This window comes from Anser anser (assembly GCF_964211835.1).
Source record: "Anser anser genome assembly, chromosome: 1".
In the NCBI taxonomy this organism is placed as follows: Eukaryota; Metazoa; Chordata; class Aves; order Anseriformes; family Anatidae; genus Anser; species Anser anser.
The window spans coordinates 42,561,254-42,586,136 of NC_139720.1; the positions used below are offsets into that span (position 1 = coordinate 42,561,254).

At 37.0% G+C, this 24,883-nt stretch overlaps 1 protein-coding gene across 8 annotated transcripts in view; it reads left to right on the forward strand.

Moving 5' to 3' along the window:
- SYT1 (synaptotagmin 1) overlaps positions 1-24,883 on the forward strand; it is a 355,715-nt gene that overhangs the window by 200,973 nt on the left and 129,859 nt on the right. The gene's annotated exons all lie outside the window — the stretch shown is intronic.

The window sequence follows — 24,883 nt, forward strand, 5'->3', positions numbered from 1 at the left end:
CTGACTGTTTTCACTTCAGAGGTGAGACTGGGCTTTTTATTTTTGTTCCCTCAATACGCTCTGAAGACATGATCAGTGTTAGGCATGTCTCTGCTTTGTGATATCTGCAAATAACCATTTAATTTGAAATACCTTTTTTTTCTGTGTTTATTTTAACAAATATATTGCTTCAATGGAATATGCAGAGAAAATTTGCGTTTGGAATAAAAGCCACGTTTCCTGCTAAAAATAATTCACTGAGCAAGCTGGATTACATATAAGACATCAGCAGCCTCCAGGTTAATAACAGAGAACATTCTCTCTAATAATGAATAATCACCTCTACACAGTAAAGCAAATCAGCGTGCTCAGCTCTTTTCTTAGACAATTAAATTATAAATCAAAGTCTCATTAAAACAGACGAGGTACTTCAGTATATTTTTAAGTGGGGTGGTGTTGCTTTAACTAGTGTCACCTTTCTTTATGCTGAAATATTAACACTTCTGAGGCCAAATCCTCCTGGCTGTGTGTAGCTTGACAGAGTTATCGAAAGAGATGCTAATCAAAGTGTGGTGGATCTGCTGTAGCTGTCTTTCATCCTAAAATCCTGACTGGATCAAGTCACTGAAACTCCGCTTAGAGATTTAGCAATCTCTGCCCAGGTTCTGACCTTTTTTGTATTCCAAATATCCCAAACTGACTTCTGGAACAGCAACAACTTTGCAGCAACTTTGTACATTCACTCCATTAGACAATGTAACTGCATCCTTTATTCTGTGTCCACAGCTTCTGTACCACTCCTTCACTTGGTAGCTTTTAAACTGCTGTAGAAGCAGTTTAAAATTTTATGGGAATTTCCACAATTTATCCACTTTTCCATAGCTGTAGCTGGTGAAAAGCATCTTTGGTCATTTTGAGAAAACAAGGTCTTTAGCTAAAAGGGAATGTAATGGAGGTGTCGTAATGTGATGTGGACTAGTATACCAGACCTAGCATTTATAGTTCGTGCTGTCCAGGGCATCTTCTGTGGATATTATAGCCCAAAGAATAAATGAAATTAATAGAATTAATTCACAATTTCTGCTTTCACAAAGTAGTAGCTTTCTGTTTCAGAATCATTTTCATTACACTGTGTTAAGGTTGGATGATATTCTACATCATCATCATTATTACTCTTAGGTAGCATTTGCCACACCACCTACTACATCAGATCAGAATAATTCTTGGTTTGATAAAATTTCATCCATGGAAATATAATTACTCCTATAATCTTATTCTACCTATCGTAAGTAATCCAAGCTTGAGGTCATCTTTAACATTTTAAAATATTTCTTACTCTACTTCCCTGTTATTTTTTCCCTTGTCTGTTGTATATTAGATATTTAAAGTCTCCAAGAGTCTCTGTACAATTCTCAACTTTATTACAGATTTTAGTGATCCTGTTTGTTTTTCCACAGTCACTGCAGATGAGAACAAATTGAAAAGATATGCAAATTTTCATTAAAACATTCTGTACTCATTGTTAAGATTTTTTTTACCTCTTTAGATTTGAATGCTAATTGCTTGCTAAATGTACAATACATGTTATGGACAGTACATCTCAGTAGTATGCATGTTGAATAGCAGAATACTAGCAATAATTTCTGCTTTGCTTTTAATAGCTTTCAATCTGCCTGTTGCTGTATGAGGAAGGTATGTTTTGCTTTCAAAATGTCATAGATTGCACTGTTTCATAGTTTTTTACCAAACAGCTTCTCAGTCTTGAGTTGTTTTTTGCTTTGTATGAGCAGACAACTTCTGTTGGTCTTGAATTAAGATTTCCAGGACCTGTGAAGAAGCATGGTTTACCGAAGGCCAGCTAGGACAACTGTAATGCTACTGCATTTTACATAGATAATTCTATTAAAATGACAAATTATATTTTTTTCTGTAGAATGTTAAATTGTTCGAATGGCTGTGTAATTTATTATTACAGACTGTCAACAGTGTACTCTGTACTTATAGTCTTCAGAAAGGGATTTTTTGTTTCCAGTTGTACTCCATGGACCCAAAGAGCAATTCCTGTAGAATTTACTGTTCATTTCTTTGCTTTTATGTTTGGTTGGACCTTTCCTTTAAGAGAGTGAGGCTGCTTTTATTTTGAAGCCTGACAAATAAATCTATCTATCCACATCTATAAATGGTATTTATATATATATATTTTTTAACCAAGATACTGTACTATGTATGAGTTTACTGAACAGAAAACATTTTGGGAGACAGGTGTACAATAATCTTGTTATTTTTGTATAAATTTAAAATGTTGGCTAGTGTTTGCTATGGTTAACATGAAGTTTGGTGTTTTCAGCAGCGATAAGATTTGTTCCACGTTTCTTTAGGAGTTAAAGACAATAATAAGGGGATAGGGGGGAAGTTTTTTGATGAACTAGTTATGCTGTTATTTCATTTGTATTATAAAGTCATTTATATTTTCTAGTCAAATTATCTATATTCAGAACATTTTCTTATACTCACAGAGGACATAGAGGAGAAAATATTGAAGGTCTCATGGCAACAATATATGCAATAGACTGCACTGTTGTTTGCACTGTATCTAGGAATTTTTAAACATCTACATTACTAATTGTGTAGCGTGTACAAGCATGGGGATTTTAATAGCTGTTATAAACTAGTGTACCAGTTTCTGAAAAAAAAAAAATGTAACATTATGTGATAATGGCTGACTGTGAAGGATGAAGATTATGCAAGGAGCCTTCATAAAATAAGTTGTATTTATAAATAGAATGTGAAAGCCCATTTTAAATTGCTTCATAAAATTTGATGACTTTAAACTAACCTTTGTGCCAAATAAGCCAGTTTTGTGTTCTGGAGGCACAGATTAGAGCAGGATTACTCAGCAGATAGGAGACACACACCAGAAGTGGTCCACAAGGATCATACCTGATAATGAGAAGAATCCAGCAAAAATCACCCCATTTTGGTGACAGAGCAGGAGCCTTGAATGGAGGGAAAAAACCTACACATCCCTCAGAGCTGTCCTACTCTCACTGCTTCTACTGCATCTCCTGCTGCAAGCCGTTACCTGTGTGATGCTTTCTGCATCCAGCCTGTTCAACATGTGGGCCCCATTCCTGCCAGTCCACTGCTGGGGTTCATGTCACCACCTCATTCCTTAGTCTATTTATTTGCATGTGAAAAAAGGGGTCCGAGGGAGACAAGACTCCCTGCCCCAGCTTGTGGAAGACTGTTCACCTTGCCTAAGAGCTGGTCTATCAATGGAAAGGGAAACATGTTCCATCTCAGGAAGATTCAAATGAGATGCCAAGCACAGGTTTTTTCAGTAGCCCCTACAGGAATTCATTCCTGTCCGTTGAATCCCTCACATAGGCACCTTTGTACAGGACATTAGACAGGAAGGGGCAGGCTTTTTTCTTTACCTCTCCTTTCCGGCTCTGTTTCTGTTCCAAGAAAGAGTCTGCCTCCCAGCATGCTGCGGAAATACAAGGTGGTCACCAAGAGGCCACTTCGTGGTGCACATAGTGACTACATAGATTTAAGGCAGCCAGTCCACAGGTGCCTAGCTTTGCCAGAAAATGGAAGAAAAAAAAATTAATTACAATTTCTTTTTCTCTTTCTTTCACTATTTGAATATAAAATCCAGCATATTTAACAGAATTGTGTGATACAAGGGATCAAAATAAGACTGGATAGCTTTTTTTATTCATTCCTTCCACTTTTTACTTTCCTTCTTGTTACTTTTCTTATAATCTGTAACTCATTCCTTTGTTGCATTCTTTTCACCCTCTTCCATATTTCACTTTTTCTCTTAGATTCTGTTCTCACAGTTTGTTCTTCTTCTTTTGTTTTTCTATTCTCCCTCCTAGATTGCAGTCAACAATCACACCTCTCTGTCTGCCACCTTCTTTCATAACTATTTTACTACCTGTACCACTTTTCAAGTGATTTGTCCTTCATTTTTATTCCTTTATACATACCCCTTTCAGGATTTCCTTTTCCTTCCCATTGTAGGCATTTTTAGGTTAGTGTTTTCCCTGCAGGCTTGTCTCCTCCCCTTCAGCATTAGTCCCGAATTCCCTCTGCACCAGGAGAAACGGGAGTGGGCAGACAGTAATTCTGTCCTCACCTGTAAAGAGGAGATGGAAGCTGCATCTGAATTCAGCCCAAACTGTTCTTTCTCCAGTTGCTACTCCTGGTGTCAGGGGAGGAAGCTGACTTCAGAAGGCTGAAATGCCAGTCTGAAACATCAATTAAGGTCAAAGAGGAACACAACACTAGTCCTTTTAAATTCTCACCAAGTTTAAATGTTAATATTGGGCTTTGTGAAATACAGAGTTGAGGGATTTACAGACTCACAGGTTTTTGAATCCATGGCCATTACTATTTAATTAGTTATTTCTCTTAACAGAAGTTGACTTCTGCTTTTGCTTTTTCTGGTGTTTGATCACTACACTCCACAATCTTCTTATCTGAAGTCTGTTAATAAATATTACATAACAACAGAAGATGGTGGGAAAAAATGGCTCTAGTGGAGTGCACTGGATATTGGAATATGGCACTAGGCTCCACCGCTTAGGTATTAGTTAGCCAAGTCTTCACTGATTTTGTATATGTAATCTGAACTTTTGTGTACCTCTTATTTCTCCTCCAAAGGACAGGAACAGTGGAGAAAAATCTCTCTGCGTGGCTAGAACAGACATGGTTGAAACAGCATTGTTTGGGAACGCCACTTCTGGATACTATCAGCCCTTGTATGCCATTCTTCAGATGCATCTATCCCCATGTACAAATCTGTTGTGGTTTAACCCGGCTGGCAGCTAAGCACCACACAGCCGTTCACTCAGACACACCGTCCCCCTGCCCCAGTGGGATTGGGAAGAGAATTGGAAAAAATAAAAGCCTGTGGGCTTAGAGAAAGATAGTTTATTAGGACAGAAAAGGAATAATAATAATAATAGCACTAATAATAATAATGTGTATAAAACAAGTGATGCAAAATGCAATTGCTCACCACCCGCTGACTGATGCCCAGCCCAGACCTGAAGTGAGGTTCCCCCCACCCCAGCCAGCTACCCCATAATAATTGCTCAGCATGGCATCATATGGTACGGGACATCCCTTTGGCCAGTTCGGGTCAGCTGTCCTGGTTCTGTCCCCTTCCAGCTCCATGTGCATCCCCAGCCTGCTCACTGGCAGGTTGGTATGAGAAGCTGAAAAGTCCTTGGCTTAGTGTAAGCACTGCTCTGCAACAATTAAAACATCAGCATGTTATCGACGTTATTCTCATCCTAATCCTAAACTCAAAACACAGCACCCTGCCAGCTACTAGGAGGAAAATTAACTCTATCCTGGCCAAAAAAATGACAAAATCTAAAAACGGGGTTTTGTTTTTTTGTTGTGGTTGTTGTTGTGTGTGTGATTTGATTTGTTTTGTTTTGTTTTGTTTTTTAATGTTTTAATAAAACTCATCTTCAAAAAGAAAGCTATGTTTAGGTCTGAAAAAATACTTAGCTTTAGGCAATAAAATTATTTTTGAGCTTTTAAAGGTTATTTTCTACTCTGTCTGTTCAGTGCCTTACAAATGTTTCATGAAACCAGCTCCTGAGGTGCCAGTAGCAGGAACTGGGAAGGTATTCAGTAAGCAGGGCCTAAAATAACTTTTAAATGTGGGTGCGTAATGAAGAGAGGATAAAGATGATCATAGGTAGCAGCTGCACAAGGCAAAACTACATTTCTCAGTAATTGTGGTGGCCTACTTGTGTCATTATAGGTTCAGTGCCATTCAGGATGCTCTGAGTACCTCTCTAATTTCTTCTAAGGTTCTGTTTCTCTATCAATCTCTTGGCAATGACAGCAGATGCTCTTAGGACTAGTATGATACGTCCAGATTAAGAAGAGAATGCTAAAAAATAGGAATAAGTCTAATAAGATCACCAGGGGACTGGATAACTTGAGTTTTACAAAAAGAACAAGCTTTTTCACTCTAGTGAAAAGACTAAGAACATTGAAAAATACTGGTGATATAAATATTGGGAAGGGAAAAATATTTGTGAAGCTAAGAGACATCAATGGCCACAAGTAAACTTAGATTGGAAGTTAAAGGAAGATTTCCAACTATCAGAGCAATGAGATTCAGTAAGAGTAGGAAGAGAAACAACCCGAATAGAATTCAAGAGGAATTTTGACAAATTTCTTGAAAGGACTGTATGACACTCTTAACTGCAGTAGTAGAGTATTGGAATCTAGATTTAATTGCCTTATCTCCCAGCTAAGTTTCACTTTGGACTACATTCTTCAAACACTGAAGACTATGGGGGCATTTTTTTGGAATGCTTGTTTTCAACACTTGTTCTTTTACAGAGGGTCTCCCAGGAAGCATTTTTTGTAAAAGTCTGTATGTGAAAGCACACGTTTTACCCTTTTCATGTCATCTGATCTGTTTTCACAGGTTTTGTTTGTTTGTTTATGGATAAGTGGGAGGTGCTCTGTTTTACCAGTTGGAATTATTTCAGAGCCAGTACAAAAATGTACAGGTTTTTCTAGAAATCAAAATATATTGACCCAGCCATGCATCTTACCCATCTGATACAATTAGACTGAATTCTTTTAACATGGTAACAGTGAACTAAGCTTTCACAACTCTACAAAACAGTCATTCCTGATAACAGCAGTTTTCAAAAGCCTCATTCTTTTCTCTATTTGTTTTTCAGTATAATTGGGATGAGTGCTGTTTAAGCTCACATTAAAAAGACATGTTATGTTCCAGCAAATGAGTACTTCACTTGTAGACTGTACCTGTAACAGTCTCCAATCTGTAACTCCAGTGCAGGACCCTGTTTTGTCTGCCATTGTCACTGGGTTGCCCTTAATTATATTGATATATTCAAAGACTTCCTGTATATAGAAGACTAAAATGCTGCATCATATTTTGCTAGTATGTTTTCCCTTCCATTTACATTTATTTAAATGCCTTGGAATTTTGTCACAGTGCCTTCATACATATGCATGACATGTCACTGCAGAAGACAGAACTCTTTATTTTTAGAACTTATGAAAAATGCATCCAAACTTCAAAGTTGCATTAGAAATCAAGATTTCTGATTAGATATTTTGGGATTAAAATCGTATGAAACCACTAGAATGTAGACAGTAAAAAGGGTGGTGTTAATGTGTCTTTAGAGAGAAAAAAAATGCCTTGCATAAATCCCAAGAAGTCTTCTAAGCATTTGGAAGACAGGAAATATATAACTGAAGCTAAAATGACAATTTGGCTGGCTACAGTTTGTAGTTTGTGATAGTTTTAATATGATTGCATATATTTTCTTTCCTACTGCATAACTAAGGATTTAAAGTGTCCTGGAATAATCCATGTTTTATATATCAGTACTCACTGAAACACAAACAGAAACAAAAATTGGTGTAGTGTAATGATTTAAAAATTCTTTAAGTATTATGTGCTAATACAGAAAAAAAATGGGATTGAAATGCTTTATGAATACATTTATAATAAATGTGACATTACTACCTACTGTGTGCTGGACATACTCATTTATACCAGCTAAATCCACTAACAGTTTCTGTGAAGTTGAAAATGTTTTATTAACTTTCAGCTGTCAGAGATGTACAAGTTTAAACTCTTTACAAGTGAATGACTTTAATTAGGAATTTAAAATGTAAATCAAATAATACAGCCCATTGCTAATCTGCAGTTACTAAGTTCTGCAGTATTACAAATATTTTGCCTGAGTTCTTAAAAAAAAAAAAATTCTACAGATTCTGTTGTGAAACATGTTTTGTTTATATATGTATTGAACTGATGTAATGCATTACATAGAGGTAGTAGTATAAAACAAACAAACAAAATACTGAATAGAAATTATTCAAAATTTTGAAACATTATCTGCTTGAGATGAGTTAATAGAAATGTCAGAACTGCATACTCAAAGGTAGAATTTGCAAACAAACATTAACATGTCATGTTATTCTTGGTACCTTTAAGTCCTACATTTTATTTTCCTGTTTTCAAGGGAAAAATCCAAGGTTGTTAAATTTGTGAAGCTTGTAATGTCTTTGAACTATGTCCAATGCCTCCAGCTTGTGGAATTCATAAGCTTCACCATTTGAAAGTGATTCACCAGTTTGCCCTTCCAATGATTTTACAGTATGCCAGGGAAAGTCTCTCTTCTGTGCTTAGGAACTGAATCCACAAAAAAGCCCTGCTGTGCAGTTTGCAAGCTGTGCAGCAGAACAAAGATGTCAAAGCAGAATCTGCTTCCTTTTCTTATTTTTTTAACAATAAAAGTTTTTGTGGGTCAAAACTGTCCTTCTTTATGTCCAGTTCATTAACAGATGAATGTTTGTCTGCCTAGAGCTATGCTCATCTACAAAACCTGCATATTAGCTATAGTATTAGTTCTCACACACAGATCTCAAAGCTCCTCCCAGAACAAGAGGGGTGACTGCTACATACCTGACAAATCACATTTTTAGCTACTTACGTTTTATTCTCTCTGAACAGCAAAACATTTCAATCATATCTACCCTAAACATTACACATTCACTACATTCTGCAGTTGGAGATACGCTCACAAAATATTGTCTTCAGGCATTCAGAACAGGAACTGTGATTATTGTTGTTCAGTGTGAAGTTATTTTCAAAAATTAACTCTTCCTTTTTTATATCCTTGCTTTATATTCCTTTCCTACTCAATAAAAAATTAAGCAAAAATAATTTAAAAAATTTGCACAACAGACGGTAAGAATGGAAAGTTTCCTTTAAGGGAAATGATGATAAATTATTTAAAAACAAAAAAAAAGAAGCAGTTACTCCAAGAGAAGTGGATCGGGTTGTTTAACTTCTCGGCTTCTTGAGCATTATAGCCATTTTAGTATAACTAAATGAAGATGAGTTGGATGACTATTACTTTCCCATATTTACAGGGTTTAACTATGATTCATATTTTGTGTGTAAAGTATGCAACAGAAACGTAGTAGATCTTGGAATATGGCCAAGCGCTGTTCTATGTTTATGAGTACACAAAAATATAGAGATTTACTACACTAGATTAAACCTGTATTCCATCGCGTTTAATGTAGGTGAGTACCCATCCAACATAGTATATCGTGTCTGGCCGTATTTAGAATGGGATGTTTTGAATAGACCTTCAAGAAACCCTAAAACAGCTTGTTGTGGATTAATCTGTCACATGGGAAATCACTCCTAACCCTTTACTGCTCGGGGTTTGATACCTGCATAAAGGAATGAGGCTTTGTAGCTTTCCAGGGGTAGTAAATGTAGTTTCAAGAAAGAGGATTCAGTGTGTGGGAGAAGACTTTAGGTCACATTACAATTCATTTCCCAAAGAGTACATACAGTGTCTCTCTGTTTACACAAAATACATTTTTTTAAATCTCCAATGTGTCTCAGGGGAGAGAGGTTCTTGGTTGTGTATGCCTAGAATGTAATCAAAAAACTTGTTAAAATAAAAACCCTAAAGAGTTTATGGAGATTTTTGTTAACAAAAGTTAAGAGTTGTTCCTGATAGGTGCCCAAGATACAATTTCCTGTTACCTTTTTGGTACCAGTTTCTGTTGCAAGTGGCAGTAGCAGGCTTGCAATATAGCCAATTAAATTTTGTACGGCATCATTAGGCTGCAATGTGCAGTGAGATGAACAGGTTTGCTAAAAACAGTCTTTTGTTTTCTAGGCTATTATAATGAATTTTCTTACACAATTCTTTTAACAGTCCCATGCTCTAATGAGACAGCCATTTTAAATTAAAATTTCCATCACTCCTAAACAGTTGTGACTTATGAAAAAAGTCTGAGGAGAATTAATTATTATTCATTCCAGCTATATTAAATGAATAGATCTATTTGCATCTGTTAAAGTATTGAGCAGTTGAAGTTATACTCTGCAAACCGAACCATTTCTTTAGCCCATTAGATAGATACAGAGTATAGAGATTGATAAATACATTCTCTCAGATATTTATTTTGCACGGCAGTGAACGTCCTTTGTTGCTCTTTTTTGATTCTAAAAGGACGGTCTCTGCATCAGGGACTGTCTGAAGTCTTGTCCTCTGTAACTGTGCTGACCCATTCCTGCATGTGTAGGTAGAACGTATGCTGAAGAAGCGGCATCTTTGCTGGTGAAGTCACACTTACTTCTGAAACTGGGTAATGCAGGCTGACAAAAGCTGTTTCTGTTAAGATAACTGCATGCCTTAGAAGTTTTGCTGGCATGACTGACCTGCAAAGATGTGCTGGCATAGCTGTGGCCTACCTTAGGTAAGCAAAAAAGGATACAGAGAACAAAGGAAGGAAAGGATGGTTGATGCAAGGGAGGAGAGCTAAAAGTAGGAAGGGGGTTTACTGCATAGCAAGAGAACTATGAAGGTGTAAGAGGAGATTTTTCAAAGGTGTGACTGTTAGCTAAGTGTCTAGATATCCCCGTCTGCTTCTGAAAACCTTTCTCATAAATTTTACACAGAAACTGAGGTAAGATAGAGGGGAAGAACAGATAATAGGAGAGAGAATATGCTTGGAGGAGGGATCTAAAGAGACAGGCTGAAGGCAGTTAATGAAACCAAGCAATGCGGTTCCTGGGGTAGCATAGCAGCATGAGTCAATGAGTCACACACCAGGATAAGGAAACAGGGAGCATAAAGGGAATAGGAGAGGTGGCACACAGCTAAAAACACACCAAATAAGCAGAAGAAGATAGTCAGCCATAAAAAAAAAAAAAAAAGTACAAGTATTTGATGTTAAAAGAAACTAACTTTTATGCAAGTTGTTCTGAGAAATCTGGTGATGACAAGGAGAGTGTCTGCAGTGCATCACAAGGTGCTGATTCTGATTTTCCAAACTGAAGACCCATTACAACATGTTGTGGCTTCCACTCAGGCTACGCTCATAGATCTCAGGCATAAGTGATAAGTGCAGCTAGCTCTAAATGCCTTTTAGGCAAGTGTGTGTATTTCCACATAATTCACAAGCTTTATTATTGACCAGATTCTCATTTCACATCATGTATCGCTTGCCCATGTTGTCACAGGCTAGCTTGTCACAAGAAGTGTGAGTAGGCTTCAACAGAAGGAAGCACACTTCACTCCCTTTACTACCTTTGCCTGTCAGAAAGAATTAGATAGACAAATAAATGTGCCTGTAATGTTTCTAGCCACTGCTCTAAATGCAAGGCAATAGTCACGCTTGTTAAGCAGAATACAGACACCTAAGACCCTAGTGTCCATTATTTCCTTGCCATCTCACAACTGGTTTCATAACAAGCCCATCAAAGTGTGCGCTGTTCTCTTCCCATGTGGACTAGGCTCAGAAACTACTGCTCTTAGTAGCAAACTGAGCTGGAGGGCAGCTGCAGTGTAAATCCAAAAGTTCATGATTCAAGCACTGCAAATGACCCAGTAAAATATGTAGTAATCATATAACTATGGTTATGTTAGATGAAAAAGTAGGAATATAAAGGCTTCCAGGGTGTCTTCTGCAAATTTGAGATTATAATTTCAGTGTTCCTGTGACACATTTCCCCTCCAAGTTGGGCTCTGACCACAGGACTGGATGCTGTAGGACAGTTCTCATCAGCTGCAGTTTCTCACCTTGTAGATCTCTGCTTTGAATCTGCCCAATCTGTCAGGAGGAAAAGCTGCTGCACTGAGCTATTCCCATGTCACAGGCAACATGGATTTCTTTGAAATGTTGTGACATCACAACTTGATTTGTGAAGTTGCACAGAAGGGCTACATCACCATCTCCCTGAGTTTTGTTCCTTAAACTGTCCCCTGCTAGTTATAAACTCACGGAAATGGGAGATAAACCAATAACGAGTGAAGCAGTCCCCAGGCTTTAGTCAGGATTCTGCAAACACAAGTAAATGGTTGAGCAAGAGATGTAAAGAATATTTGTTGAATCCAAACTAACCAAAAAGTCATTCTTAAACCACACAGTTTTGACTGAAGTTTCACTGTGCATGTAGGCAAAGGCATACCAGTGCTTCTGTCAGCCTTCCTGACCTTTCCTTCTTCTGCTAAAGTTACAGCCTCCAATTTGTTCGTGTTAGCAGTGTCCACTCACAGCCTCCAATTTGTTCCTGTTAGCAGTGTCCACTCTCAGCCAGTGCCTGGTGGTATTGCAGTCCTTTGCTCTTTAGCATTTCTTCTGTGAGAGCTGACTGTTTCACAGAGATGACACTCCCCCTCTTTGGAGACAGCCAGCTGCCACTATATTTTCTTCTCTCCCAATGGTGTATTTTGGCAGTAGATTTCCTGTGCAGCTGTGACTACAATTTGCATTTGGAGAGTATTACTTTAGAAAGAGAAGGTATTTAACAGAGCTAACAATTATTGTTTTCAAATGGTTGGAAAGGTGATGAAAATTCCAGGAATTGCTTTTGTTTGTGGATTAAAAAGAAATGCCACTGTTTGCCATAAATGCTGCTTCGCACTTTCCTACAGTGACAGCTGGTAACATCTGAAACACAGATGCCATGTTAGCCCAGGTTTCAATAGGAAGGGACTTCCAGCGGGTACTGACTTCGGGTTTCTTAAAGTATTCGAGGAATATCAGACTGCACAGGTGTAGGGCAAGGCAATTGTGCCTAACTTCTGAGGAGATACCTTGTCTTTTAGTCTGTAGGTACTATGTGAACTTAAAACTGCTGGTTTTGTAATGGGCAGAAGACAAGAAAAAAGTGCTGCTCTAGTGTGTGTTAAAGGAACTAGATAATACACTCTTTCAAATGCAGAAAAGTCTTTTTCTAAGTTTAAACAATTTTAAATTATCCTGTTTAAGATTTTGGCAGCAAAAGTATGAACAGAGTGAAGTTCAGAAATATGTTGTTTCAAGCTTTTCTCTCTTTTTTTTCCTAGCAATTATAGAAAAAAATAAACAAACATGAAATACAAGGTTGTAATTAAAAGTTTAATAGCTGCTGCTTGGTTTAAAATGACCTTGAGGTGTTATTCTTCTTTTCATCTTTCTCTTTTCTTTGCTAATGTACATTACAGGAGGGCTAATTCCTCTTTTTTTTTTTTTTTTCTCCAAAGGCTTTGTTGAAGTGAAGGCAAAACTTTGACTTTCGTCTCTTCATATTTAGAATAATCTTTTCCTTGTCACATTCTTAACATTTTATTGCATCCACTTTCATTTCATTGTGAATGTCCCTTGTGCTCTAAGTCCAATTTTCTGCTTTTACCTCACAGTGCTTAAACTATCCATTCTATTCTGCTCTGTTTTCATCAAGAACCAGCCATTAGCAACTAGATAACAGCCTGAAGATTTCTTCTTTTCACACACCATAATACGTCTTTTCTCTTCCAAAGAGATTTCTGGAGCTCATCAAATACCTGTGTTACAGAACAATGCATCCGCGTGCTTTCTCTTTAGTATCTCTTCTCTTCAGAGAACTTTGAAATGCTAACTTGTTTATTACTCTGCTAAAGAGAAAGCAAACATTTTCATCAATCATGTTGAATGCTTTTGTGCTCCTTTTTTATAATGTAGATATAATCTCTGGAAAGCTCTTGGCTGCAAGTTTGTTAAAGAAAGCCAAGAATTTCTTTAATAATTAGTGCTGCATTCATTATAGAGGACCAAGCTCTTGCAAGTAGTGCTGGCATTATCTTTGGATTCCAGTCCTGTGTTTACATGCTTTCATGAAGGCAAAATGCCCGTACAACAAAGCAGAAACACGTGTGCTGGAAGAGTCTTAAAGACCATGCTGGCCTCCCTACATCCTGCTTCTGGTTTGGCTCAGTATCCTCATCCTTTCCAGAGCAATGCACTATGATTTACAGATTGCAGAGCACAGAGGACAGCTACCAGAGGCTGGAGATGAAGCGAAAATTACCCCTTGTCAGTCCCGGCCACTTCCTCTTCTTGAGCACACGGAGCAGCAGGGAGCGTGAGCATGGTGCTACCCTGCCTGGTAGCCAAGCATACCAGCCACGCAGGGGTAGCACACAAGCTCAGAGGATGTGTGCCTTTAGTGCCAAAGCTCCCCAACTGCACGTCTGCTCTGCCATGCTGCTCAGCAGAGCCCCAATCTCATAATAGTAAAATTGATACTATTTTCAGCTAAGTTTGACAAAGATATATAGTTATATGCCAGCTATGGTGATGTAGAAAAGTGGGAGCTCACTGTGTGTCTTTGTTCTGTGCTCTGTGACAACAGATTATTTTCCTATCCCTGTATGATCAGCAAGTTCTTTTGTTTTCATTTTAAACAGACGTGTCCAGGTTGAGGCTTATAACCAACAAATGGTTATAATCCCATAGCTGAACATTGAGCTTCACAAAAAAAAAAAAAAAAAAAAAAGAGAAAAAAGAAAAAATAAACAAAAAGCATTAACACATTGAAGCATGCAATTAGACAATATGTATATGATAATCATCAAATTAAGATCTAAAAGAGATTTTTTATTTTTTATATCAAGAAGATGTCGATACAAAGTAGAACTTGGTTTCTCTCACATTTTTGCTCTCTTAAAACTGTTGTGTGGTTTGTTTTTTTTCTGCATGAATGTTAAATGTATGGCAATTAATGTACATGCAGCCCTTCTGATGTCCCAGCTGGAGAGCCAGCTCAATCAAGTAAATCTACAGGAAAGCGAAGTATGTGACAATGTCTACTAGGGTGTTTAACTGCTAGACATCTAACCACAGCAGCAGTACCTGTGTTGAAAAATAGCATTCCTGTAACCATCCAGTAACCAGTGAGTGTTCAGTGCAGTCCAAGTTCAATTACTAGTAGATTATTTCTGGAAAGCATAAGTAAAATTTGCTCAAGTTTGCATCCACAAACTTGAAAAACTGAATTACCCTACTTACAGGCTTTTGATGAACAGCATTTTCCCACCAACAAGCACTGAGTCGATGGTTTAAAACAAGGAGAACTGTACTGGCCAGAAGAAAGAAGCACAGAACAAAATAGGGAAAGCCAGCAATAGCAATAAATCAGCCATGCCTATTAAATAGGATTTCTATCTCCCCAGGTTGTTTTGGCAATAGCGCTAACCTTAGTTGCCCTCTTGCAGCAGTAAGTGGCTAATGAGGCAGAGTAGTCTATCAATCACTGCCTCCGTCAGAATGCTACTGCAGACTGTTGTCCAGATTTAGGGTAGATCCATCCCTCAGTCTAAAAGGGCACAATGCTCTGGGACTTTACCTGCCAGCATAGATGAGGCACACAGGAGGATGGTTTTCAGAATTCAGCCCCGGCATCTCAGTTGGCCTCAATCCAGCTGAGAGCTTGGAAGATGCAGATGACTGAAGAGTTTCTTTCAAAGATGTGCTGAACTTCCAGATTGAAATGGGTGATATTCATGACCCGGAAAGGGTCATACCATCAGCTGGAGACTCCAGACTTCTTTGGTCATCTTGTATATGCAAGCAGAGGAAATACAGGTTGTAGATTTGATCAGAGGGCCCTTTATGTTGTTTATATAAATACCTTTACTCTCTACAACCTTGGACTGTATCATAGCTTTAGACCAAGCTTCCTGTATGGTTTTAGAGACATGAGTACCTCAAAACGGGATGCTCAGCAGCCCGAACGTTGAGCAAGTGGTTGCCTAATCAGCAGGGTATGCTAAAATCAGGAGTGACTCATAAATAAAGCTCTTCTGAACCATCTCTACCACTTTCTTCCAGGTAAGGTATGTGTCCTCTCCTGGCAAGCACCCAAAGAGCTTTTTTTTCAAAAGCTGAACAGGGATGACTCTTCCCTTTCAGAGCACAGATGCAGCAAAACAGAGGCAGTAAGGCCAAGGTCTATCCAAAGGGATTCAAAGCTATGTCACATGAGCTCTCTCTGGTCTAGAGAAGAGATGGGAAGATAGCCACACCAAGCATTTGCGTGTGCAAAAAAATCTGAAAGCTTTAAACTTATGAGAATCCCTAAATTACCATTCAGTCCTTAATTATAATTATTTTTTTTAAATCCAAGTATTTTTTTTACTTTTCTTTTCTTACTTCCTTACCTTTATTCTGAAGTTGCTTTCTTTAGTATTGCTCATGCATGAGTTAGATACAACATTCTTGTGATGGCATCCTTGCTACATTGTTCACCTATAGAAATATCTGCAGAATGAGAATTAATAGTACTATCAGCAGAGAGTAGTGCTTACCCATATATTTTATAAAGTGCTTCAGTGTAGGTCTATAAATTGTGAAAATAATTTTAGATATTTATAAGGAAATATTTTAAAGAGATGGCTTTCCAAAACACCATAGGGAATGCATAATTTTTAATCTTAAATTAGGATCTTTTTTTTCTTTTCAGTAGAAAAATGTTACAAGTTAGGAATTAATTGTCTCATAATTGATTGATAATTTTCCCTCCTGCTGTGTGCAGAAAGCTATTGGATGACGGCATATCATTCTCAACAGCAGGAAAAAATATCAGTCATTATGGGACAATTAGTTCCAATTTCCACTATTTCTCTTTCTATGTGCTGATAAGATTGCCTTCAAAGAGTAAGTACAGTAATTAGCCATAAATATATTTTATTTTATTTTATTTTATTTTAAACTTTAAAAAAATATGAATGCAGATGCTTCCTGCACCCCTGTACTTTTCTTTCCTAGATTGGTGACATTCATGAAAAAGTAATTTCCACATAGCTGCAGTTAGCAGAACCTGTCACAGCCAGTCAGCTTACTTTCATGGTTTTGCCAGGTTGTTCCTGATTTCAGTGCTGCTGTCATGTGGCTGAAGAAATCTCTGAAAATTTTTATCAAAGTTCGTGAAAAGTGTGTATTTCCCTACAAAGCTGCTATCTTTATAAAACTGCAAAACTGTTTATTATAAAATTCTTGGACTCAGACTCACATTGTTTGCTTTGCTGACAGTGAAGTCATAATACTTTCTTAGTCACCTCATAGCAAGCATCGCAGCATGTCATTTGTGCATACATGATAGCTATGTACCCATGATGTATATATATAGACAGGTATATTTGTACATGCACAAGTACTTAGCATTACCTGGTTGATATCCGTGTCATGAACTATTGAGGTTTTTAATACTAGATTGCTTGTATCTGAAAAATCTGAATCCTTTATCACGCAGAATTTGCAAAACTTGATCTACATAATTCAGTCACATGTGAGTATTTTTCCCATTAGTACACTTAGGTGACGCATCTTAGAGCTTTAATGCCAAATACCAACTGTTTACATTTTTCTAAATGCCAGCCATGTAATTTTATCATAAGATCTGAAAAACTAGCTGAGCTCTTTCCTTCTCCCACCTACCACCAGTAACACAGCCCAAATTTTATGTGCTTGCCTACAAGTATATAATCCCATGCCTTTGGGTATAACTGCTTAACATGCAGTAGGTTCTCAGAGATGTAATCAACTGGTCTTTGAAATTTAGTTAATAATAGCATTCATGATGCACAGAAGGAATAAAATCTTGCTCATGTTCTCTTAGCTTTTTATACTGGAGATATAACAGAAAAAAAAAAATCAGTATTAAAGCTGAAATGTGATACTCATTAAATTCAGCATATATGACTGAATATACGTAGGGAGCAGATCTTTTTCAGAAGGAAGGTGCCATTTTTGTATAGTAACTTGTCAGAGTAGAATCACACTCAGAGTTGCCAATTATTTCACAACCTAAGTCCAGGATTTAACTAATCTGTGAGGTAGCAGTGAATTGCACATCTCAGGTCCCCCCTGTATTTGCTTCTTTAGTGCATGTACCATCCTGCTTGTTCCTAATTAATTTCACTAATCTCACAGTTACTGACTGCAAAAATTGGGACATACAGGAAATCTCAACAGAAGAACAATTCAAAGATACCAAAACAGGAATATTAATAGTGTTTCTCTCTGTATTATTTTACAATTTCTGTTGTTTTGTTCCTTATGAATTTTCGACATCATAGCTAGTCTCTGTGGCACTTTCCTAGTTTATAGGCTTTATTGGAGACATTGATTGGACAGTAGCCAAATATGTGAATATAAATTGATTTTACGCAATGTACATAACAAGGATTTTATTGATATAAAGGGCTTCATTATTTGTGGGATTACTCTAAAATGATTTTGGAACAGCAAGAATTCTCTGTGGACTGTATTAGAATTTCATGCTTAAATGCAGTTGAACACTAATTTTTATATGAATTCTTTTGTCTTACACTGCTGTACAAAGGAAGTCTGAAAGTAAATACCAGGGGAGTAGAAATGCAGATTACAGCTTCAGGAAACAAGATGCAAGTGTGAAAGATGACAGAATGATCATGTGGGAGGAAATTGCTGTAGTTTCTTTCCCTCATTCCTATTCATAACTCTAGCTAGTATCAAGGACCTCAGTCATTTTGGAACAGCATTGCAGCAATAGAGGAAGGCAGAGGGGTTAAATTATACATATTCTGATGCTTTGACAGCTTTGGTAACCTCACTGCTGCTGAAACATGACAACAATGTCAACATCCAGAGAGACAGGCCTGTCTCCAGCCCCATTACCTCTAAAAATCAAAAGAAATGCTCGACTAAGAAATATCATATACTTAGGGGAAAATAATAGTTTCAGAACGCAGTCAGGGAAATAGGCATTTATATAGTGAATCTGTGCACAGGGCTCGCTACTCTTGACTTGCCACATTACTCCTTCCTCTCGACTTTTGTGTTTCTCTGTGAGCTATTCTGACTCCTCTGGCTCTTGCATTGAGGAAAGTAAGTTTGAAGTGCAGTCAAAAAATTATGGCTTTTAGCTGGAAAAAAGAATTAGTGTTAGCTTCACTGTTCTTAAATTAACAGCAGTCTTATCAACAACTTAAGGGGTGTCTGAAAATATCATTTTGCATAGTTTGGTATGCAGATCACTGCATACAGCGATTAGCTGTTCATAGATCATGTATCAGCAGACTGAGGTTCTTTCTGAAAAGAGAAGCCAAAGTTTCCCTTACAGAGACTCTGCAACATGAGATATTTCAGAGCCGGGTTCGTTGAATAGCTCCACCTTATTTGGTAAGGGTGATCAGGAAACTAAAAGAGAAACACACATATTTTACCATGTACTGAGGAGTTTGTCTTACTCCAGTTTTCACAAAAATAAATCAGATGGCTATGAAAAAAATTAGATGGCTTGTCGTACACTGGGCAGATCATTTTCTGTGACATTAGCTTTGAAACATGCTTAGAGATGAAATCATACTTTCTTATCATTTCAGTTAAATAAAATATATTTATGTTTATCATGACAGAAAACTGTGAACTATTCTGAGCTTATTCTACATATATTCTACATTTATTAAACATAAAATGAATGTTAAAAGTTAAACAGGTTAAGAAAAGTACACAAAGATTTGGATATTATTTGAATATAACCCATACTTAGATAACAGGCTTTCAGTATGAATATGAGGTTGGAAATCATACAAGATTTCATTTTCTCCTGACTTTTCAGATGCTTCTTCAGATGCTTCACATGCATGCTTTGCCTCAATACTAGAGGAGGTATAAGGATGACATTCATATCTAAATACACAAACTTTCCGGACAGTTACACTGCCAGAAGCACCTCAAATAATAACTAAATAGATGTCTGAGGAGAGGAGCAAAACATGTTTGAGCCTACAAATAGAAAAGAAAAAAATAAATAAAAAAGATGAGCTTGGATTTAGCCATCACATTACTTGCTTTCAGCTGTTTTTCTAAAATGTTTTTTCCTATTTTAAGCAAATTCTGGAGTCTGATGCTGAGCTCATGCCTAATAATGGGAAGATTTGTTGCCTGTTCTGGGACTGTGCTGTAGATAACTCAGTCTCCTAGTTGGTTCCCAAAACAAACAGTTTTGACTAACTGTCAAAAAATATTTCTGCCAAGCTCTCCTACTGTCTGCTACCTCGGGGTTGCAACACTTTTGTCTGACTTGGTACGTGACTCCTTTGCCACCCCCACACTTGCTTAAACTTGGACTCAGAGGTCTCTCCCTTCCACATATGTGAGGTCTTCATCACATCTAACTAACCATTCCTATATCACAACATGATGTTCTGCCATCTGCTGCAGAATCAGTGATGCTCCTTTGACAGGACGCCACTGGCACAGACATTTCTAAAATGAAGCAATAAAGTAGCCATGGACTTCTAGGGGCAGATTTATGTGCCTTATCTTGCTTGTTCAGCTAAGCCAAAAAAATGTGTTGATGTGTAGCTGTAAACACTAGAGACAGTTTTAAAGATCTAATGTAAAATTGGAGTCTAGAAAGTTTCAGCTGAACTGATGTTTTACATATGGCAGCAGGAGAAATATTTCTTCTCCGCTAAAAAAGGTGCAGAAAAGTGATTCTTTGAGGGTTTGCTGGGGAGTTTATTGTGCATCTGTAGCAGCACAGATGGGACATCTGAATTCTCCCACCCAAGATCTTCATCAAACCTTTTCTTCCCATAAAATGTTGGACCTTTATCTTCACTAAAGCAGTATTAAATATGGATTGCATTGTAAGCCTCTGTGGTAGTGGTGAAAAGGCTGTTTTGATATGACATCTTTACTATGACCTTCCATTCTTCTGAAAATGTAGTTACAGACCCATCTTTACAAAAAGCCAAGAAAGTCTCTTTTTTGAGCTTGTCTTTTAAAATAAATGTCCATTACTGAAGCTAGAAAGATAGCATATTTCATTAATGGGAAGATGAATGAGTATAAAATGTATGATTAACATCCCAGAATACTTCAATCTAGGAAGAGATCGTTTATTGTAGATAGCTTTAGACTTTCTGGTAATGTTCCCATCTTCTTAGTGATGAATTAATTTCATTAAAAACAGTCTAATGGAATAAGGTAAATTTTCAGTGTGGTGTCAAACCTCTCTCTGGTAACACTGACTGTACCCTGGACAAAGCAGCACTGAAAGCTGATAGTTTTTTCTCTCTCAGTGCATGGTAACTGTAAACAAAAATGCCATAGGAACACAAGTGATGTTTATGTGTGATTTTTTTCTTTCTTGGATAAGTGTTGTGATTACATTCCAAGCTGAATATAACTGCTGAGCTGAACATGTTTGGGATGCTGAAAAGATAAAGCTGTACAGGAAATACTATTTAGCAATCTAGATGCCAATTTACAACTTGGCATGTTTATTGGGGTTCAGTGACCAGCTCTGTTACAGTTACAGCAATAACCATTGAACAAATAGTGACAATTACTTCTGAAAACTTATAAAGTTTCTCATAGTAACACTATATTTTTACATTTTCAATAACCACATTTAAATATTTAGTATGGCAGAAAAATCTGAGAAGTAGCAAGGTAAAATGTCACTTTCCAACAAATCTCTCATTGTGAGAGAATTATTTGGTCAGCATGGCATGTCTGATCTATTCACCATCTCACTCCACCCAGTTTGTATTCATCAGGTAAGGGAAGAAGTTAGCAAAATTGTATTGACTGAAATCCATGCAGAAGGAATACACCAATTTTCCGTCCTTGGGATTAAGTATTCACTAAATCCTTCAGCAGATGCTATGGTATACCTGCTGTAACTTAACCACATAGAAACCATGCAAATTTCTTTGCTGTCATTTGAGCTTTCTCTCTTTCTTTCTTTTTCTTTCTTTCTTTCTTTTTCTTTCTTTCTTTCTTTCTTTCTTTCTTTCTTTCTTTCTTTCTTTCTTTCTTTCTTTCTTTCTTTTTCTTTCTTTCTTTTTCTTTTCTTTCTTTCTTTCTTTCTTTCTTTCTTTCTTTCTTTCTTTCTTTTTCTTTTTCTTTCTTTTTTCTTTCTTTTTTCTTTCTTTTTTTCTTTTTCTTTCTTTTTCTTTTTCTTTCTTTCTTTCTTTCTTTCTTTCTTTCTTTTTCTTTCTTTTCCTTTCTTCCTTCCTTCCTTCCTTCTTCCTATTCTAGCATGAATCTCCCCATTGCCATAACATGATACACTGCTCTGAGTTTTGTTCTTGTTCCAAATCCTGATGATGATGATCCTCCTTTCATAGGAATCACTGTGAACGTTCTACATTTCTCTCATTAATGCTGTCACATTATTCAGTTTATTTTTCAAGAATAATTTAAAATAAGTTAAAATTTCCCATGGGATTAGCCCACCTCTCACTCTGGATATGCTTGAATGTTTGCAAAGAGAGGCTGTTGCCCCTGGAACACATTTTTTCAGAGGCTACTCCATGCCCTATAATCAGCCATGTCTAAAGTCTGACTCCTCTTCTTTACTGCTCTCTCAGAGGTGTGTTCCAACAAGACTCTCACCACCAGTATCCATACCAGAATACGCAAGCAGTCAGCCAATACTTTGTACCTCTGTGAGGAAATATATTCCTTCTTGTGAATCTCTGGGGTGCATTTGTATATTATTCAGATTCTTCCTTTTCAGAGGAAATTATGTAGAAATTTTGTAGATGTTTGAGCTGATACTTGTTTTTGTCAAAATTTTTCTTGCATAGGGAATAGTAAGGTTCTAAATCCCCAGCATCCTCAAGGGTTCAAATCATCATTTCTGCATTTTCAGTCAACACTTGCCTACTTCTGGATAGAAATGACAAGCATTGCTTCCAAGCATTCCATGTATTTTTTTCAGGGTTTTTGTTTGGTTTTTTGTTTGTTTTACATCTGTTTAATAAGGATTTTAGTCAGAATGGACAGTGTATACCAAAGAATCAGCATGCTCAAGCACTATAGTCTTTATAGAAGCATGTAAATGAAATGCTTCTATGCTTTATAGAAGCATGTAAATGAAATAATTTTATTTATGACTACAAATGTACTCCTAGTTATGACTGCATGTTGCACATGCAACGTACAGCATTTCATGCCTAGCAGTATCACCATTGTAGTGAACACTTCACTGGAAATCATAATTGAATTCTATGATATTTAATTTTTTAACCTATAAGAAATTTTTGCTTTCAACAGCCATTTCATAAATGGCAGGTACTCTGCTAGTCTTTTGTAGATCTTCACCTTTAGCAATGCACTGCAGCATTAAAGTAACCCCTTTTTTGTAAAATGCCAATTTAAATCTAATTATCCAGTACTCTGCAGTCTCTAATAATATGGCAGTGTTTATACCATTATTGTGGGAAGCTGCTGCGGTGTTACAATAATAGAAGCCATCAGATGTTATCTCTGTAAGGGAGTGGGCATGTGCTCTTCAGAAAATTCTTTACTGCAGACAGCTTCTTCTGAGACAAGATGCTTTTTCAGCCCCTTCACACCTATTTAAAATATCAGGACACTGTCATTGGCGTGTAAAGGTCAAAGGCTCTGTAGCAAGTCTCAAAGCATTTGTGCATGCCTCATTAGATGTAGTGACCTCTAACTGCACTAGGACTCTGCTGAGGCTTGTTCCTGGAGATTAGAGAAATACTCTGTTTTGTTATTTTTTCCTTCTTTTGGATAAATGAAAGTGTAACAGTAAAAAATTTGTTCTCCTAATATATTTTCAAAATATAGCTCCAAAACTGGAAGCAAATAAATTACATTTGCCTTAATTTTTAATTAGCTGAAAGTCATCACTGCAAATTGTGTCTTCCATTACAAAATAAAATAGTCAACTGCCAGGCCTGAAATAATTAAGCAATATATTATAATTAAGCAATTTAATTTTGATTTAATTATGATATATCATACAACTTTTCTTCTGATTTAACTGACATTCATTGACAAAATGCTATAATATAAAACAACATTAATGTTTACAGCTGATGGCTCTGCATGTTTTGCTTCATAGTATTTGGCATTCATCAGAGCATATGGAAAAAGTCTCCCAGTCTGAAAGCGCTGGCACGTTATTCCATACTACACAAATTATGCACTACATGTTTTTCCCGATTGTTATTGTGGGAGGCAAGTGGGGAAATCTTTGAAGACATCAGACATGAGCCAAAGTTCATGGATATTAACTGGAATGTTTCCAGCAGCTTTGGTCTGCTTTAGATAGTGAACTGCTCCCATGTTGTTACAGGCAAATAGATAAGACTGCATGTGTATGAAATATTTATGTAGCTATATCACACACATATTCTGTGTCAACATCAACACGATTTTATATTAGGCTAGAGACTGTGAGGGCAAAGGCAGGAGCAATGGGCGGGCAGGGAATACTGCTTCATTCAGTGCTGCGTCAATAAAATTGCTTCAAAATATCCATCACATTGCTTCTTCAGAATAAGGCCAATCCCCTATTTAGTTAAAATCTTTTTCATCAAATGACGGTATTAAAGGATGACTTCTGTTCCAGAATACACTTAAGCACAAACCCCTGTTTAATGATGGGAATGGTCAGGGTGATTTCCAAAGGTTTGTTCTTCCTGCGGTGAGGCATGTGGTAGGAGATCTTCCTTACTGTGGGCTTACAGAAGAAAAGTTGAAGGACAAAAAGCCAATCCTCATTTGGATTTAGTGATTTGAGTACTTTCAGCAACATCCATTGCTGCAGTCAGATTGCATGCAGTCATGCTCCTTTAATTTTGATGTGTTGCCTTTTTTCATCTGATGTTTAAAATTCTCAGCACAAGGTCAAAGGCCAAGTTTCTTTTGGGACTGAGAGCAATTGTACACTCAGAGCAATAATGAATGCTTGTTATCTTTCAAGCCCTTTCTCCCTTTGGTTTTCTGAAGGAAAACAGAGTGTGATTATTCAGATTAGTGATATTTAGGATGCAGCAGAAAATCAGAACATTGTGTTCAGAATCAATGTAAACATTTCAGCCAACCTTCTGGTGATACTGAAATTGCATTGAACATCTCATCTCACCTTCACCGCACAGGCCCCAAATTCTTCACTTTGTACCATGAGCTCAAACAGAGGTTTTGCAGAATGCCCATTAAACATTAAATGAAAAATATGCCAATGTAGGATTATGTTTGTGACAGTCTTTCAGATTCTTCAATATGGCTGCATTTAGAT